The sequence below is a fragment of the Culex pipiens genome, chromosome 1 (genome assembly GCF_016801865.2).
Source record: "Culex pipiens pallens isolate TS chromosome 1, TS_CPP_V2, whole genome shotgun sequence".
NCBI lineage: Eukaryota > Metazoa > Arthropoda > Insecta > Diptera > Culicidae > Culex > Culex pipiens.
This window is the reverse complement of record NC_068937.1, coordinates 77,754,140-77,772,502: the sequence shown is the minus strand read 5'-3', so window position 1 is coordinate 77,772,502 and position 18,363 is coordinate 77,754,140. Positions and strand designations below refer to the sequence as shown.

At 44.4% G+C, this 18,363-nt stretch overlaps 1 long non-coding RNA gene across 2 annotated transcripts; it reads left to right on the top strand.

Annotated features, from left to right (window-relative positions):
• The first annotated feature begins 2,792 nt into the window (after window positions 1-2,792).
• On the top strand, window positions 2,793-18,344 carry LOC120430674 (uncharacterized). 2 transcript variants are annotated; one of them, XR_005607702.2, is made up of 11 exons: window positions 2,794-10,342; window positions 10,402-10,468; window positions 10,530-11,080; window positions 11,140-11,206; window positions 11,268-12,204; window positions 12,261-14,525; window positions 14,584-14,958; window positions 15,015-15,224; window positions 15,280-16,023; window positions 16,088-17,476; window positions 17,636-18,344. It is a non-coding gene; the product is annotated as an uncharacterized LOC120430674 (long non-coding RNA). The 2 variants fall into 2 exon arrangements; XR_005607700.2 differs by having other exon boundaries at window positions 2,793-10,342; window positions 14,584-15,224.
• The last annotated feature ends 19 nt before the right edge of the window (window positions 18,345-18,363 follow it).

Below are 18,363 nucleotides of genomic sequence, written 5' to 3'. Positions count from 1 at the left end.
TGACGTCATGACCGAAGAAGAACGCATAGCAAAGAAGAACTTGATCGATGTAAAAGTGTACCAAATAGTAAAGAAAAATTTAGAAAAAGCCCGCGAAAACGTACAATTTGAGATTTAGGAAACCAGCTCAATCGTACTCAGTAGGGCAAAAGGTCTTGAAGCGAAATTTTAAACAAAGCTCGGCGGCAGATTCGTACAACGCTAAGCTAGGTGCCTGTTACGTCCCATGTACGGTGATCGCTAGAATAGGTACTAGCTCATACGAACTAGCTGATGAAAAGGGTAAATCTTTAGGAGTTTTCTCGTCGGCATTCCTTAAGCCCGATATGTAACGCCAGAACCCCAAAGAAAATCTGGTACAATCGTTTTAATTTGTCGTGTGAAATTCGTGTGATTCGTGATTTCTGTTGTTTCGAAGGTTATCGAAACCAATCAGTCTGGTTCGACGTCGTTATGTTAGGTTCTAAAACTCTATATTTAATTCCAAATCTAACAATTGTTTTCAAGAAGTATTCGCTTAGACTGGTAAACCGACCGAAAGTAAACAAGACTGCAAAATGCTATTCCATGAGCTCGAGCACGTTTAGTAGAATCTTCAAGAAGCAATGTGATTGCGTTGAAACCCTATCGAACAATAGTTTTCTCATCCAGATCAATAGCCAAAATTCAATTTCTCTCACACATTTGCAAGCAACCCCCTTTTTATAGTATACTCAAATCAAACCTGACAAAAACGATAAGAATTTAGACTGATAAGTATATCGTCACACTAACATATCTAGACTTTCACTTGGTGAAAGGGAAAAAGAAAAAAAGTTAGAGTAAAATTTCTAATTTCCGCCAATTTTAATTTGTTTGAAATTGATTTCACGGATGTAGAATAATTGTTGGAATATTTGTAGTTGTAATACGTATAAAAAAAATGAACATAAAACATTCATTTTTTTCCGACCCGCGATGGGATAGTGTAACCTTTTAGGTTACTAAATTAAATGTTGTTTTTTTTGTGCATGTTAGTTTTTAAAGTGTTTTTGCATTAATGTTTAATATCTGTTATTTATTATCTTATCTTCGCATGGTTTATTTATATTAATTATCATTATGTAATAATACCTTAATTCAAAAACAAAGTAGTCAACTCGAAGGATGATGGCTTATAAATTTGATCAATTTGTTGAACTGGTATAACGCCACCACTTTTGGGTGTACGCTAAATCCCAACGAACATCACATCCCATCCAGCTTAAAGAGAATGCAGACGGACGATAAGGTCGCGATAATTAAACCAATACAACCACCACTGATAACCGAGGCTGGATATCGAGAGAGGATGACTTCCCAAGAGAGACAGGTTTCGTGGATAACGATCTCCCCAACTCGGGCTCTTTCCATTTTGGGCGTTGAAGTGCGAAGATCGATCCTATAGGACGATCAGTTTGTAGATATTACAAGTGTTCGAAAACTACAGTGTAGACTTGTGAAACGATTCTAAATCGAGTTTGAACGAATCATACGCTTCAGGACCTTTAAGTGTCGAATAGGTGGAATTTCGGACCGATAGCCGGAGTTTCCCGCAAGCACCGATTCCGTGGCATCGCGGTGTCACGAGGTCGCACTTCCGGGTTCCTAGCTAATCGAGGGCCCAAGCTTCTCACCGTGCGCGGTGATCAACGCTAAGGAAGCTACACTCGGATCGTTGTATCCTAACTCGCCAAGGAGTGTTCCCTTCTGCCGGAAGTACCTTGGGTACGGCCGGTTCGACAATCAGAAGAAGACGCCCAGGGTGTGTTTGCCACATCCGAACCGCTTGCTGAAAGCCGCCATCTTGAGTACCTATATTGGGGCATCCCGGCCTGGACGGCTCAGCCGACGCTGCTGGACAGCGGCGCGCGTTCCTGTACAAGTTAGATTACCACCCTGCAACCCACTCGGCCGCGCGGCGTCGCGGTCGTGTGTTCTCCAGCTTCACAAGACGGTGAAGAACCCCACGTGGATACTCCTCGTGTCCTGCATGCACCAGCCACCACAATCTTTCATCAACCGCGCGGACGCGGTGTTCCTGTGCCACGTGTCGTCAAGCTGCACGTGCACGAGAATCGAGATCTCGAGTCGGTGTTTACCGGGTAAGACAGTTGTGAAGACGAGTAAGTTCTGATTCCCCAAAGTTGATTTTTAAGTAGTTGTGGGTCAAATAAACCTGTGTCGATAATGATTAAATTGTGTTTACTTTCCTCACTGATCTGTGACTGACATTGCAAATGCCGACCCTTTGATTAGATTCCAGTTTGCTTATACTGAGCTAGGCCGCCGTTCTTGCCTTGTTACAAAGTTAAGGAAATTCACCAGATGCAAGGAAGTGAAGAAGAATCATGTTCGGATTTAGAGGATTAAATTGAAATATAGGTTATATTTAGCGATTTCCACTGGGTACAGAAATAAACTGAGTGTATACAATGTTGGTTGGGTTTTATATCGGAACAAGTTTTTGTTATATTAATATATAACAATAAAAAAAAAGAAAAAAAGGTAGTTCAAAAACTAGTTGTTGTCTTATAAAACAAAGAAGATATTTATGAAAAGGTAGAAATTTAAGCACTGAATAAAAATGATTATTTAGACAAAACTGTGTAAATTATTTGAATTTGTAAAATTATTTGTTTGTATAAGTGGAGAAATAATAAAAAGAAAAAAAGAAGAGGGTTTCGTGTTCATTCAAAATCACAAATTAGTTTAGTAAATATCGATATTTAAAATGAAGCGTTATTGTTGAACAAGGTTGTTGTTTGTAGTATGTTTTTCGTTTTATCGTTACAGGTGGTATAGAATGTCTTCGAATAGATCAATCCATTAGATGAGGATAAAAAGGTGCGGAAGGTCAAGTGCAACCTTAGCAACGTTGACTGTGTGCAGATGTGTCTGCATGGTCAAGACGAGAACCGGAAACCTGAGCGCAGCACAGCGGCTTGCTGAGTGTATCATCTTTTAGGTTTATGGTCCGCCAACAAATGTTAGCAGCAGAGGATTATCTGGTGAGATCAAACCATAAAACATGCAGTACGAGACAGTTAAATTTGAAATAACTAAATACGCGCCGAATTGCAATCGGAAGTCAAAATATAACGTTTGAATCAAATTGGTACAAACGTTCTATTGGGGCGGGGCTTGTCGGTTCAGCTGAGGTACCTCGCGCATGGCTAGCCTGCGTAGAAATGGGTCACCGAAGTTCGGCAGAGCTAACACCTACCAAATGCCTATGCGAGTTATTTGCATGTACAGTAAACAATAATACTGAGAAACATGGAAACAACTCAATTTGTAAGATGCGACCGCGTGGTCCCGTTTGGCTGGTTACACACACACACACACACACACACACACACACACACACACACACACACACACACACACACACACACAATTTATAGATTCTACCTAGGATTGCGCGAATCGAAGAGTTCTTTCTGTTTAGTGGACGAACTTAAAAAGGGCACTAAATGTAAATATGAAATTTACCGTCATGAAGACACAGCAACTAATAAATCTCCCTTTTTAGCTTTGAGCTGAACCACAGTACGAACTAAGACTGCTTCTTTGATTGGCCCGAACTAATACCGCTAACAAAAAGACTTTTGTGGAATTGAGAAAATCAAGGTTTATTTCAACGCAAAATCGTCGTTGATTATATTCAACAAAATTTTTGTTGATTCATACCTCGTACAGGCTGTTTCTACAAAACATTTTTCTGCGTGATCTCTTAATTTTTATGTTTTACAGCATCATTCATGGCGCACCGAGTTGATTAACTCCGGAAGCCAACAGGCAACAAAAGTGGTTTTTACGGGGCGTTGCCATCCAAGAGTGAAATCAACAAATACTTCCGGAATTTTTCGCAGATTTACCATCATTTTATCTTTTTATTTCTCCGTATTCAGCTCTTGACACCCGTCGATGGCCCTCCTGGAAGATGACCGTCCCGCCGGAACCATCACCCATCGAAATGTCCACTGGTAAAAGGACCATCGGAAACAAATGAATGCGACCGCTGACGGTATTGCCGGTGGAGGCTAACAGGAAAGCAAGGAAGGACTACTTGCTCCCTCGATAATCCCGGCCGCGGTCAAGCTTGTAGAACAGATCAAGGTCCCGTTCACGGTATCACTGGCCGCCCTTGGATCGATCAATTATTTTGCGGAAAACATTAACCATGAAGATCATCAAGCCGCTAGTTCACGTCCCGGATGACCATTCCGGTCAGGTGCAATCTGCCGCCCTGTAAATTCTCTGTTCGATTATGGTCTTCGCAACTTGGCGCAGCGGGGAAAGTTGCTGTACGATGGACAAACTTTGCTATTGCTTGACTCGACCACGAGTATCTGCCGTCGTTCCGCGGATGGGATGCGTATGCGTTCGCGATGCGTAACAGTTGATCGAAGCCCCGCTTCGGAAGAATATTAAGAAAACTTAAAGGTTGGGACGGGAGGTTCGCGGCTGTCAAACCGTTTGTAATCGAGCCGGATTGTGATTGAGAGGGAGTAATCTTGACCGAACCATGAATCCGAATCTGTTTCCGCCACCCCTGGCTCAGGGTGCCATCGACCTGCTGCAGGAGATGCTCCTCGTGAGGCCATCCGGGCCGACTTTACGCTGAACCAGGAATTTATGGACCAGCGTCGGGATCTGCTGCTGGTTTTGGAACAAGGCAAGTGCGACGCCGACGCGGCTCGCTTTCGCAACACTGACAACCGGCTCTATCTGGACGGGAAGGATGGGGAAGCTTTGGTATGGTGCTTCGCGGAGAAGGAGACGGACCGTCTGGTCACGGGATACGGGAATCGGTAGAGCGGGAGGCGTGTATGGTTTGATTGAGGTTAGGTTTTGAGGCATGTTTTTGAATTTGAAGGTCGGCGGTTTACTTCGAGCAGGGCGATTACGAGTTTGCACTGTACAACATCGATCTGGCCAAGAAGCATGATTATCCGGAAAAGATTATGCCGAAGCTGCGGGTCAGAGAGTTGAACTGCAAGCAGCAGATTGCCGCTGGCCGTTCGTAGGGCACGGTTCCAAGTCCGCGGATGGACATTAATGTGGACACCAACCCGAAGATTCCCTTCCTGGCCAAGGGAAAAAAGGTTGATCACCGGCGAATCCTGGTCGCCGAAAAGGACTTTAATCCGGGGGACGTGATTATGGATGCGGAACCGCTGCTGACGGCGATTGACTTCAACCTGTGCTACGAAAACTGCAGCCACTGCGGAGTCAAGTTCAGCAACAGCTTGATTCCTTGCCCGGGCAGCGTCTTCTTCATGTACTGCGGCGAGGAGTGTCGGCAGAAGAGCTGTGGCATCAATTCGAATGTCCGGTGGCCAAGAAGCTGCGCAATTTCTCCAACTTCAATCTGCTGAGCACTCCGCGTCTGTCTACGGTCTTTCTCTGTTCGATGACAATTTGGCCGAGCTGAAGCGGGTCTGCGAGGCGAATTAGGGCGCAGAGCTGAACCGGTTCGAGTTGGATTACAGCAACCTGGACCGACGTGAACTGTTCAGAATTCTGCACACCACGGAAGCTCGTCGCGACCCGATCGGAGAGTTGAACGGCTACTTGGAGCAAAAGCTGATTTCTTACGGTTACTTCTTGGTGTTCCAAGCAAATCCACTGATGATAACGGTCACCACTGGCTGTCGGAACTTTACGATCCAAACCTTGAACAAGTTCGCTCGCCTGGCCCCACCCTGCTCTCAAAAAACCGCGACTATCTCGCGCATCATTTCCTGGATCTTTTCAGCCATCCCCGCCAACATCCACACGTGCGATCCGAACGCGCATACGGCCTTCGAATCCGGTCGCATGAAGATGGTGCTGCTACGACCGGTTCCTGCTGGCAAACCCTTCGTTGAGGTCGTTCGGACCAACCTGGTGGAGTTCCAACCCGGAACCACACCCCCCAGGAATGCGCTGTATTTTAGATACTAGATTAGTGTGGTTTACCGGACGGTGACGCGGGTGCGAGATCGACTCGGAGCGAAGCGAAGCTTTTTCGTACGCCAACCAAACCATTAACGAAGTACTCGACAGGACGGATAGGTTTCAGTAAAATGACAGCGTGCACAGTGCTAGCAATCGGTGTGACGATCAGGACCAGGCACTGCACAAACAGAGATGCATTGACATGGAGGTGATTGTTCCGACGCCAGACTTTATCGGGTGGAAGGCATCTGCACATTCTGAGCAGTGGGCTGTCTTTCGGCCACTCCGCCTACATGCCGGAACAGAATTTGTACCTTGTTACCAAACACTGGCTGCTGGCCACAATTGACACGATGACCAGATAACTGCCGGTACAATGATTTGTTAGGTCATTTTAATGTTTTTTTTTTTCTTGATTCTAGGTACAAGCAGTGATCCAAGGCTGGCTACGCTGATCGCATCGCACGTGGTCCTTGAGTGGGGCATGGTCAAGCAAGTTGGCCTGCGAAAAATCAAGCTTTCTAAGCTTTCGCGCCCCTACGATAGCTACAACCGTCGCAAGAGCATCCTGAAGCAGCACGCCAGCACAATTAGAACCTGAAGTTAACGAAGAAGCCGCGTAGAGGAGCATTGTGGAATTTATTTTGGAACCGCTGAGCAAGCTGTTGATGCAGGTCGTTGGAGATGTGGATACCAAGGGGAAAACCACTCTGATCAAAGTGCCTGGGGCACACATCGGGCACCTTTGGGCACACATCGGGCACCTTTGGGAACATTTCTAGGCACCTTTCGGCTCATTTGACAATTGAGAAAACTATCAAAACATCACAGCAATCCAAAGAAAATTTAACAAGATTTTATTGTGTTATGGATTGGTTTGGTTTAGAAAGTGACATCTTTCCAGATTTTAAAATCCCTGGAATTTGAGAATTATATTTGTCAAACTACAGATTTCGTTTCAGAATCCGGTTCCATGCCACATTGCCACAGAGGTGGAGGTTGATTCTGGTGTCATTCTTTTCGGAATGATGCTTTGCTCTGACTTGCCCAAAAATTCCCGCCAATACTAATAAGAAGCTATCTTTGCAATGATGGCGTGTTAGCTGCAGCTAATTCCAGAATTGGCGATTTTTTGTTGGTCACAGAATCGCTGTCCAGCTGAAATCTCTTTTCGAATTTTTCCAGCAATCCGTATGACCATATTCGTGAATTGACCCCTCTTTAAAATCAAAATGTGTGTCTCCACCCAGGTCTTAAGAGAATGAAAACGCAAACTGGCCTATTTTTCATTTATTTTACGTGCCGGGGTTCAGGCCCCCTGAGTCGGGCAGGACTTTACAAATAGTGTATGGTTCAACAAATATTCTGTTTAATAAAAAAAAGTCGTTCGATGGTTACAAAGGATTTTTTTATAGCGACTCTTGCGGTTTTTGTTGAATAAATCTTTTATTTCATGTTTGTCTTGAACAAATTCTTTCTTCAGGGCTGTAACCATCGATGACGGGGAAGGCTCTCAGTATTGTCGTGACTTTTGCCCGATTTTCACTCGAATTTCAATAATTTCGGATACAAATAACAACACACGTCATTTCATGCCCAAGCAAAACACACGACTGATTTATTTCTCGTTTTCTCACGCACACATTCTCAACTTCTCTCTCGGCTGACCTGCTCTCTCATTACGATACATGAACGCTCTCTCTTCTCACTCTCTCTCTCTTCTCACTCTCTCTCTCTCTTCTCTGCCACACTCATTCACTACATCCTCGTTCTTTCCTACTCTAACATCAGCTTGGTGATCCTTTTATGCGAGAAACTCAGCTCATCTCAGAATTCGGCTTCAGCAGATGCTTCTCCGGTATCCTTGATCGTGACACATATCAGCCAGAACCCCAACGTCAACGTGGTTACCTGCAATTAAAGAAGTAAAAAAACGACAACTTGGAAAGCTAACGTGTAATTAATTGATTGAATAATACACCTACAATCTTCCAGAAATTCTATTAGGAGCTCTGATTCAAGTCGTGTAGGTTACAAACCTATCGTATCTTAAATGATCACATCGAAAAAATTTACCTCTTATTAAATCATGTGCACGAATTTAAACCTGTCTATTCATAAATAATTTCTCAAAGATATCTGAAAAAGGTCCTTCCAAACTTTTCCAACAATCGATAATATTTATCTATTAATATATCTTCCCTGAATCCAATTATAAACTCAAATTTTAGTCGTGTAGGTTACAAGCCTATCGTCTGTTAAATCATCACTTCAGCTTGTTCAGCAATCGATAATATAACAATATTTTCCATGAATTTTGAATATTTCGGACACAAAAATAAGCTCAAAATTAGGTCGTGTAGGTTATGAGCCTGTCGATTCTTAAACCATAGCTTAACAATATAAAAAATCTGAAAATTCCAACTTCTCCAACAATCGATAAAATTTATCTTTTAAAATCCAAACATTAGCTCAAATTTAAGCCGTGTAGGTTATAAGCCTATCGATTCTTAAATCATCACTTCAAAAGATTGAAACTTCGTTAAAAATGACATACTTTTCGAACAATCGTTTATATTTATCTTTTAATATATCTCCCCGAATCAAATCATTAACTCAAGTTTAGCCTATCGCAATCAAGTCTATACAAGTTAGGGGGACCAAGTCAGCCTTTTGAAAGCTAAATAGTCCATAATTTGTGGAAAATTTGTGCAATAAAAATAAAATTTGTGCACTGAACTTTTGAGAAGTTATTAACAAATAAAATTTTTACCTACAAGTTGGGCGGACCAAGTCATTACTTTCAAAAACCAAAAACGTCAAAATTTGTGGAGAATTTGTGACACTATTAAACAAAATTGTGCATTTTCAAAAACCATGAAAAATTCAAATTTTCGATTTTTACCTGCAAGTTGGGTGGAGCATATGACCCCCCTTAAAAACCAAGTATGGCAAATGGTAGAGAAAATTTGTGCAAAATTTGTGGTATAGTTTTCAAAATTTGTTCTAATTTGTGCTTTATGTAATTTTCAAAATAAAGTTTTTGTTTTTCAAATAACACATGTCACGCCATTCACTATACAACATATGCAGCAAGTCGCGCGACACAGACCTCTGTTTCCCAAAGGGTGGGTTGTAGCACGCGGGTTGCATAACTTCCGGCAGATTACGCAGATGTCACCACGAATCGTTTAGGTGTACGGTAAAGGAAACTAACATTTTGTGATTATTACTACCGTTTCCATAGAAAAATCAATCGAATAACCAAAAAGAAGTATAACTGTAAAAATTATATGAAAAGTGAGAAAATATACCAAAAACAGAAAGTTGTTTTGTTTTTTGTATGCAAATAATCATATCATAGATTGGAATTGATTAAAACGTTAAAAGTAAATTTATATATATACCGTTAAACGGGGTGACTTTGGTAGCCAGGGTGACTTTGATAGGTTTGAGATTTTTCCGCTAAATGAATAGTACAAATTTAATACGTACTGAATGGTTTAGGATCATACTGTCCGTGGTAGAGAAGTCTTCAAAGTACCTCAAGAAGAACTTTTCATAAAATTTTTAAAAGTTTAAAAAGTTAGTTAACTATAATTAAGAAAATGTTGAGGAAAAGCATTATTTCAAGCTTCTCAAAGTGTCATGATTTTTTCAATAAACATGATTTAAAATCGGAAGACGGAATGCATTTTCGAATTCTTTGGACTATTTTCCACTAGGGGAAGGTAAAATAAGTTTGTAAATAATAAATAGACAAATCCAGCGAAAGCTCAACGCTGCTTTTTGATGGTGAGAGATTTGACAGCTCCCATACTAAATGTCTCGATTTTCATACTTTTTGTTAATTTTCTTCTAAAATAAAACACTTAACATATGAAAACTATATATTTTTGGTGCCCAAAATTCCTGCTGAATCGAATGGTGTACTTATCTCAATTGCAAATTTTTCGAACAGTTTTTATTTTAATAATATTCTAGACACATTTTGTGCACCTAATCAATCAATACTTTTATCATAAATAATCATTTTATTGCTTAAAAATTAAGTTTTCCTGAGCTCCCATATTCAAATACATGGAAGCTGTCATTTCTAACACCATTGGCCACCTAGCGGCCATTTCAAACTGGATACGTCTATAATATGTGTGGGATATATAACGAGGTGATACAATGCACGCAAAATCCACATAACACAGATCTGTGTAAAAAATTACACAGATTGTAGAACATGTTCTAGCTGTCAAAACTGTGTAGTTTTATAACACAGATCTGTGTAAAAAATTACACAGATTTTCGATCAGCTTTCGTTTCAAATCTGGGTAAAAACCAAAAAACTTAAGATGGCGACTTTCATGCAGCTCCGAGAAACTTGGTAAGTTATTTCTCGTGATTTTTTCCATGAATTATTGTTAAATTGTCTTTCTCTATTAGATTTTTTATCATTTCGGCCATCGGTTCCAATAAGAATCAGTCCTAAATTGGATTTTCAACTTTTCAGGTAATGCATCTCATGAAAAATAGCTAACCTTTATTCTAACCTCTCACGATTTTTATTCCAGATCGGTAGCTTTTCTCTTGGATGTCCTACTTCGTGTGCGGCAGAAGCGCCAGGCTTGCCCGCTGCGAAACTATCCACACCAGCTATTCCAGAGGAGGAGTTCCGAAGACAACACGAGCAAACGGATACTGCGGCTCCTTCAAATGTTTCAAAAAATCAAATGTTTATTATGTTTAAAATCTCAGACTTAAGCTAATAAAATGTGCTTTATTTTTAAAATATATGTTCAAAATCATCTTCCGAATCAAAACCATATTTTATATTCTACCCAGATTCTGTGTAAAATTTTACCCAGTTTGTTTAATAAAAATTACACAGATTTGACAGACAGCGGCTGTACACAGATCTGTGTACACGCAAAATCCACATAACACAGATCTGTGTAAAAAATTACACAGATTGTAGAACATGTTCTAGCTGTCAAAACTGTGTAGTTTTATAACACAGATCTGTGTAAAAAATTACACAGATTTTCGATCAGCTTTCGTTTCAAATCTGGGTAAAAACCAAAAAACTTAAGATGGCGACTTTCATGCAGCTCCGAGAAACTTGGTAAGTTATTTCTCGTGATTTTTTCCATGAATTATTGTTAAATTGTCTTTCTCTATTAGATTTTTTATCATTTCGGCCATCGGTTCCAATAAGAATCAGTCCTAAATTGGATTTTCAACTTTTCAGGTAATGCATCTCATGAAAAATAGCTAACCTTTATTCTAACCTCTCACGATTTTTATTCCAGATCGGTAGCTTTTCTCTTGGATGTCCTACTTCGTGTGCGGCAGAAGCGCCAGGCTTGCCCGCTGCGAAACTATCCACACCAGCTATTCCAGAGGAGGAGTTCCGAAGACAACACGAGCAAACGGATACTGCGGCTCCTTCAAATGTTTCAAAAAATCAAATGTTTATTATGTTTAAAATCTCAGACTTAAGCTAATAAAATGTGCTTTATTTTTAAAATATATGTTCAAAATCATCTTCCGAATCAAAACCATATTTTATATTCTACCCAGATTCTGTGTAAAATTTTACCCAGTTTGTTTAATAAAAATTACACAGATTTGACAGACAGCGGCTGTACACAGATCTGTGTACAAGGCTTCTACACAGATTCTGTGTATTCCAGGTTTTGGGCAATCTGTGTCAAATTTTACACAGATCTGTGTTATGTGGATTTTGCGTGTGATTTATGAAATTTAAGTATTTTAAATCAAATCCCAGATCGAAAGTCCGTAAACCCACGATGTTTTGTAAGGCAACGATGTTTTTCGAAAATTTCGATGAACTGTATGCTGCGCGGTAGAGTAAAAGAGAAGGCATGATTTTGATTTTCATCGAAGTTTTGCAAAGCATGCTCTCTCGCTCTTTCGCGATTGCGAAAATTTCGGAAGAACTGTCAAACTGCCAAACAACCATCTTGCTTTTGGACATTTTTTTTCAAGTCGGGAAAATGTCGGAAGAAATTTCAGCTTTACGGTGAGTCAATTCTTGTATTTCTGAGTAAATTTGATTAATTTAAAGTTCTCCTTATTAAAGCCGTGCCGATCTGCTGCTAAACAAAAACAAGTCCGTATCTGAATCGCCCACCGGAACCTGCCGGCAAGTGCTGACCCTCGAAAGGACAAGCTTTGCCGGAGATGCCAGCTGAGCTCAGGAAAATGGGTCACGGTGTTCAAATGGTAATTGGCTCAGAAAGCTCGAGTTTTAAATTATTATTAAAAACCATTTCTTCCAGAATTTCAACTCCAAAGATGCTCCCGGAACCTGGTCCAGATCATTTGCAAGGCAGTCAGCCCATTAGCCCTGGTCAGTTCTCCCAGCATGAACCATGCAAATCTCCGGAAGGACATACGGGACATTCACTAAGAGGAAAAGCTGGGAACACTGCGGGAAAGTCTATCAGCAAGAACCTGCCGGCTTTCTGGTGCGGATAATCTGCAGATTCGTCGACAATACTGCATGGCCAGGCAGATGAGAAGGTTCAAGTTCGACGGCTGTTTCCGGTCTTAGCAAAATGAGATCAAGGAGTAGAGAAACTGCACCTTGCCACTGTTCCGGAAACAACCAGTCGAAATGCAGGAACTGGTCCAGCGAGGAGTTGGTTTCCGCCTCGTCCCGACGACGTGAAGGAACCGATAAACGATGGACCTGGCCAATAACCTCCCCGTCCGTTGACCACAAGAGCGAAATAACCATGATTTTTGTAAGTTTTTCCGATTTTTGGTAATTTCGTTATAGTAACTGTTGATTTTTTTATATAGATTCTTCACAGACCGATAATAGCTTGCAAAACGGGCGTGCGCTTGAACCTGCCCTGGAAACGGCAATTTGGACGTCGCAAACGGTGGCATACGCAATACGAATGCGTCCAGGTTCGGTTGACGAGGACCGATTCACGTACTTGTCCATAACAAGCGGTCCAACGCGGATAGTTCGCCATACTTCAGAACCACTTCATCGGAAACAACGGTGGAACCAACCTCCCGGGGCATCAGCTGCTGAGTTCGAACCGGAAACGGCCTTGCTTTGTGCCACTTCTTTTTCCGAGCAAAATGTGAAAGTTAGTGGTGTCAAAAGCCGCGACGTCGTGTCTCACATGATGCTTCCGCTATGATAATGGTTCCGTGACAGTAATCATCACACCAACAAAATCCCGGTTAACATGAGTGAGGTACCGTCCACGATAGTGACGAGATGGACACAAGCAATGCGTCGGCAGTAAGAATGCCGGAAGTTGATCCGTTTGACGTGGACATTCGCAAGCTGCACGATCGTTAGATGAGGCCAGGTGGAAGTTCCGGATCGGCCTCCGTCGGACGGTTAATTTTGTCGGGACCGATGAACGACGACTGGGACAATCGTGGAATGCGAAATAACAGTGGCGTCGGAGGCGGATACAACAGTATCCCCCCGAGCTTCGTCTCGGACGGCTACGGTGGCAGTACAAATCATCTTCAATCTCAACGCAGTCAGGTGGTAGATATCGTGACCCCTACGGAGAAGGCGATAAACGATCGTGGACAAATGCAACCACCAAGGTTAGCCAATCAGCAGCAGCGAGACCAGCACCGGGATCACGACGATCACCGGCGGAAACTTTCGACGGCGGCGGCTCTGTTCATGGAACCGAAGGTTGTCGTTTAGCGACCTTTCATCCAGGACGAGAAGCTGCAGCGCATCGATGCTATCATCAAAGAAAAGGGCTTGGCCAAGGACGACGAGTTTGACTGCAACCAGAAGCTACAGTTTGTCGGAACCGAGCCCGCCGAAGGATTTGCCGCCACCAACTAAAGCAACAACAACAAGCAATGTGAACGCGAACGCCAAGAGCGTGAATCGGCCGTCCGTCAACAGCAGCCACCCTCGCAATAGAATGGCCACGTCAGCATCGGAGGTAGGCCAAGGAACGTCTCAAGTTGCGTCGCGAAGAGGACCAGCGAAGGGAGATGGAACGCAAGCAGGTCGCGGCTAGGGAGCTGCAGGAGCTGGATCAGAAGCTGAAGAGTAAAAAGGATGAAGACGGAAGACTGGGGTCTTCACCGGTCAAGCCCGTTCATGAGGATCAGCAGAACGAACTTCCGCCAAGGTTCAAGAAGCGAAATCCTTCCGGAAATAGTCTGTAGGGAAGTTAACCGCAGGGTAGTTTAGGAGAGCGATCGTTTTAGCAACATTGGCCGAAAGTCATTCAACAGGATGATGAAGATGAGGCGGTGGCCGTACAACGCGGCAGTTGAATTGAGGCATTTCGGATAAGCCGCAACGCCAATACTAGATTAAAATCCGGTCCACGTTCCTAGAAATTCTCACCCCAGCCGCAATCCGGAATTGTCACGCGTGACAGCCATGGCCTTACAGGTGCCCTCGAAACGACGCAGCATGGAACAGAATCCAAAAACGGTCACGGCCCTACAAGTGCTTGCAAACGACGGATTTAATGCTGCAGAAACGAACCTTCCCTCTGCTGCCCTCCGGAAATGCCACTCGGGACGACCATGACCTTGTAAGTAACGACGAAAGCAACGCTGCAAATCTTCCAAACTAACCTTCCCCCTTTCCAGCTCAAAAACCTTTCTTTTGGGTGAGGAAATGACCCCAGCCGGCTTCACTACAAGGTACTCTAGGGCCATGGCCGAACATCGAGGGGTCTGCAGCGCTTCCCACCGGAATGCAGGAATTGACCTCGCGAGCCGCAACTTGCTAGTCGCGTCCGGTCCCAGCCCGGTGAAGCGTGGTAAATAAAAACCTGAATAAACGTAATTATTTTCCACAGCGCTTCAATACCGCAATTGGCAAATTGCACGAAACAGCCTCGATGGTTGGTCATGGCCCTGCATGTGCGCTCGGAACGACGGATTAAATGCTGCACTTTTAGGCGCTAGGTCAAGATCACCGGAACCGTTCCACGTTCCTTGCCAATTCTTTTAAAAATTTCGGTAATTTTCTTGTGACACTTTCGTCCACTTTAAGTTCAATTGTTCTATTTAAATAGGTTCATGCAATCCGAAATTGCCACGCGGAACGGCCATGGCTCCAGAAGTTCCCTCGATAGACGCATCATGAAACAGGCTCGCAGGCTTGTCGCCACCGGAAAGAGTCAGCTCGGAACACGCTGGCTGATCAGCAACAGATTTGAACGGAGCAGGGGGACATTCTTCGGCTGTGTAACCCGTCAGAGGCTGGTACGTCGACACAGCAGAGGGTAAGGAATCTTAAAAACTCAGAGTGATATTAGAATAATTTTAACTTTTTTTTAGCGATCCACGACCTGGCCTTTCGCGAGAAGAATCCGTGGCAGAAATGCCAGTGCCAACATAGACCACAGCTGGAGTGGAACAGAGTGGCCATCGTAACCACATTAATCGCCAAAATTTCGTCGCCTGAGACGTCCAAATTGGCTACTACCAGTTCACTGCACAACAGCACGAGCACAACCAGGGCCAAGCCAAAGATTCCGCCATTGGGAGGCAGGTTTCCGGACTTCTCAATGTCAGAGAGAAGCGCAGAAGCGACGACATGTTTTGGCCAATCTGCTAAACGACTGATACCTTCCTGCCGAGCCGAGGAAGCCCTAGATAACCGCCAAAAGGGCCACTCTCTGAAACGCGACTCTCTAAACAATGGCACGTCGAAAGAACCGACCCGGCGGGTGGGTAACAATGCGATCCAGAATCCGGAACCGTTGGTCGCATACCACCTCGTGAATGCTGGCCAGCTTGGTGATTCCGGTGATCGCCGAACGTCGCGGCGTCATTACAGTGTAGCTGCGGAAGATGATTCCGTGACGGCGGACATCTATGTTAGTCGAGGATGATGAGAAGCACATGGACTGCGCAATCACTCCAACTTGAACTCGCCGGTTCCGGTTGATCCATGTGCACTCTACCGTGCACCCGGACTAATGACTCCGACCATTTGAAGAACCGTAACACCGGCCAGCCTCAACTTCTGCCGCCGGCCAGACACTCTCGATGCACGACTTGACTGTTCTAAAGTACTTAGTAAGGAAAATAAACAAATGTGATAAAATTTCATTTTAAAATTGCATTTTTTCCATATTTTCAGAGATGCAGTTCACCGGCTCAGCAAGCTGCTCAACTGCAAAGCGGTCATGCTCCGATCTGTTCCAAGGGCGTCCCTCACCGGTTCCAGGGGCGAGAACGACGACGGTGGGACGATAACTAGCAGCAATAAGAATGGAGATCGCTTTTTGCAGTGACTTCGAGCTGGTCTACAACCAACCCCAAACCTGGAAATCTGCCCAGTCCTTGGCCTGTTAAGCTCCCCTTTGTGTTGGGCTAGTTCAAAAAAAAGTTCATCGGAACACACGGGAACAAGGAGGAGACTGTAACACTTGGGGCCGCTCAAATCGTGGGTGGCCAATCGGAACTCGGACGGACTGAAATTATCGGGTGTCATATACCAGCAACCTCCAAGGCGAGACCGGCGAGACTCTTCGTCGGCAGCGGCTCCGTTTATGAAGCCGGAGATTGTCGTTCAGTGGCCCACCATCGACCGTCAGTCAACCGCCATCTCCCTCGCAACAGAATGGCCACGCCGGCGTCGGAGGTCGTGGACTGGACGCCAAGGCCAAGGAACGTCTCAAGTTGATTCGCGAGGAGTACCAGCGAAGAGAGATGGAACACAAGCAGGCCGCGGCCAGGATCGAGGTTCTAGAAGCTTAAGCTAGTGCGAAATCCTTCCGGAAACAGTCAGCAGGGAAGTCAACCGCAGGGTAGTGGTTGCGGTGGTCGGGTTCAAACCAATAGGCACCGCCAGCAACCATCGTCGACGCTTTCGGAGAGCGAGCCTAAACAGATTCTTGGGCGGATCTAGGAAATTTCGGACAAGCTGGAGTCATCAATGGTGGTGGAGCAAAAAGTCAGCGAACCTGAGCAGCTTTTGTCGAGGCCTTGGGAAGATTTGGTAGAAGCTGCGGAGGAATCGAGCTAGTCACTTGACGTGTGCGCAACCTCGTTGGACCAGATGACGACAAAACGGGCGATTCCGGATCGGATGCTGGCAAGATCGACAGTGGTCGTGTGTCTGCGGGTCGTTCAGATGCACTCGATTGAGTTCATGAACAAGGATCCCAACTGGGGGTACGAACAAAGCCCGGAAGAATCTCCGGAACCGTGTCCCCCGAAGTTCTTCCCCCAAGATTCCCCGAAGATGTTCCTAGAACTTTGCTCTAGTTGCTATTCGGAAATGCCACTTGGTACGGCAGTGACGACCTCAAGGTTCCCTCGGAAAGGACAAACTTGCCAGGCGGTCGCCAACCTGCAAGTGCTCTCGAAACGACGCTGGACGAAATATGCTCGATGGACAATCATTACCCTGCAAGTTCCCTCGTCACGTCGCTGTATGGATTAGGCTCGGAACGCGCATGGCAACAATTGGACAACTCTGATCCTGGATCCTGATGGAAGCCGCTGACGATCACATATACTTTTTGTGAGTATCCCAAAACAACATCCATTGAAGAGAAGTCCGGAAGAATCTCTGGAACCGGTCCACGTTCCTGAAACACTGCCACCATTGTTCAACACGATTCCGGTTAATTACCCGCTTTCTAACTCTCCAATTCCCGTTATTTTTCCTCTCTTTTAACAGGCCGATATAGTCCGGAACAGGTACGCAGGACGACCATGGCATTGCCAGCGACCTTGGAACGACGACAGCTCACAAGTTACTTCGGAGCGACGAGTGGGACGCTCGTCCAGGTCAAGAGCAAATGGAACATTCCAGGAACTCGCCCTCCCCTCAAGCGCATTCCGAAACTGTCACGCCGGAAGGCCACCTCCTTGCAGATACCTTCGGTACGACGCACCACGGAACAGGATTGACGGACTTCTGTCGCGATGCAAGTGCCCTTGGAACGGCCGCTGGACGAACGCGTCCAACTTCAATTCAACCGAAGCCAGTTCCCCTCGTCCAGAGCATTCTTTATGTGTACACCGTTTTTTTTTTTTCGAGAAATCGTGCCTAAGTTGGTGATGCGGAGCAGCAAAATAAATGAATTAAAACCTGAAAATAACTGTTTTAATCAAAACAAACCCAATGACAGATGATAGAAAAAGAAGAAGAAGAGCACAAAAAAGGGGTTGATGCGCGTCCGATTTTTCACCCTTACGTCGTTCTTACATCGGCCACGCACGTAGGCCTCCCGCGATGTTCGAACAACCTTGACAGGTTGACGTTTCGGGTGCAAAATACCTTGATTCGGGTCTGATGCGTGTCTCAAAATCAGACCCGCATCGGCCCCTGTAGGTCTGATCGTCGTTCTTACGATCAGACCCGATCGGCCCCGTATTTCTTACTGGGATGTATGACACAAACGA